This window comes from Suricata suricatta, chromosome 3, assembly GCF_006229205.1.
Source record: "Suricata suricatta isolate VVHF042 chromosome 3, meerkat_22Aug2017_6uvM2_HiC, whole genome shotgun sequence".
Taxonomy (NCBI): Eukaryota; Metazoa; Chordata; class Mammalia; order Carnivora; family Herpestidae; genus Suricata; species Suricata suricatta.
The window spans coordinates 133,694,009-133,694,985 of NC_043702.1; positions in this window are offsets into that span (position 1 = coordinate 133,694,009).

Genomic DNA, 977 nt, shown 5'->3' on the forward strand with positions numbered 1-977 from the left:
AAGTGGATCGTGGTGCTGGTGGGGAGGTTGCAGTATCAGACATGGTTGTCAGACCAGATGAGAAAGAGATTCTAAACTCTTGAGGGAAGTGGTTACCATAGTTCCTATCTGAGGGAAGGGTGATCAAGGTAGAAGAAACCACTAGAGCAAAGGCAAATGATGGGAAGAGGTGTGGCATGTTCAAGGAACAGCATGAAGCCAGTGGAGCTGGAGCAGAGAACAGACAGGGGAGGAGCACAGGAAAGGGTCTGAAGAGTGAGGACCAGAGAGGTCTTGGTCCTCCAGGGCCTCACATGCCATCGTAGAGACTTTGGCTTTTACTTGGAGTGAAATGGGAAGTTGTTTCAGCCCTTTTGAGAAGTAGCATGATCTGACGCGTTTCAGAAGGAGCGCTCTGGAAAGATGGTAACAGCATTGTTTTGGGACCTTTCCAAATCCCCGTGTCACAACTGATAGACTGGAATGAAAACCAAAACCTTTGGCCAACATTGTGCTCAAAACTAGGTGATAGGGTATCCTCACAAACACCAAAATAGAAGTGGACAGAAACGGAGGTTCCTGGGTGGCTTAGTGGGTTAAGCGTCAGGTTCTCTGTTGTCAGCCTAGAGGCTGCTTTGGATCCTGGGTCTCCCTTGCTCTCTGTCCCTCCCCTGCTTGCTCTCTCTCTGTCTCTCTCTCTCAAAAATAAATAAACTTTAAAAAAAAAAAAAAGGTGGACAGAAACCAATCACCCAAAGCCACAAGACTTGCCTGGTATCTGCATCTCTGCAGATGAAAGGAATGGGGCCTGAGGACAGGAGAGCCACAAAATAGTCAACAGTTACTTAGTCACCAGAAGGTTCAGGCTGAGAAGAGCGTTCGGGAGGAACGTAGGGGCCTGACGCACACCAGCCCCCTGAGCGTTTGAAATGGCGCACTCCCGACTCCCTTCCTGGGCTCTATCCTCCCTGAGGAAAGCTGCGGGGGGGGGGGGGGGG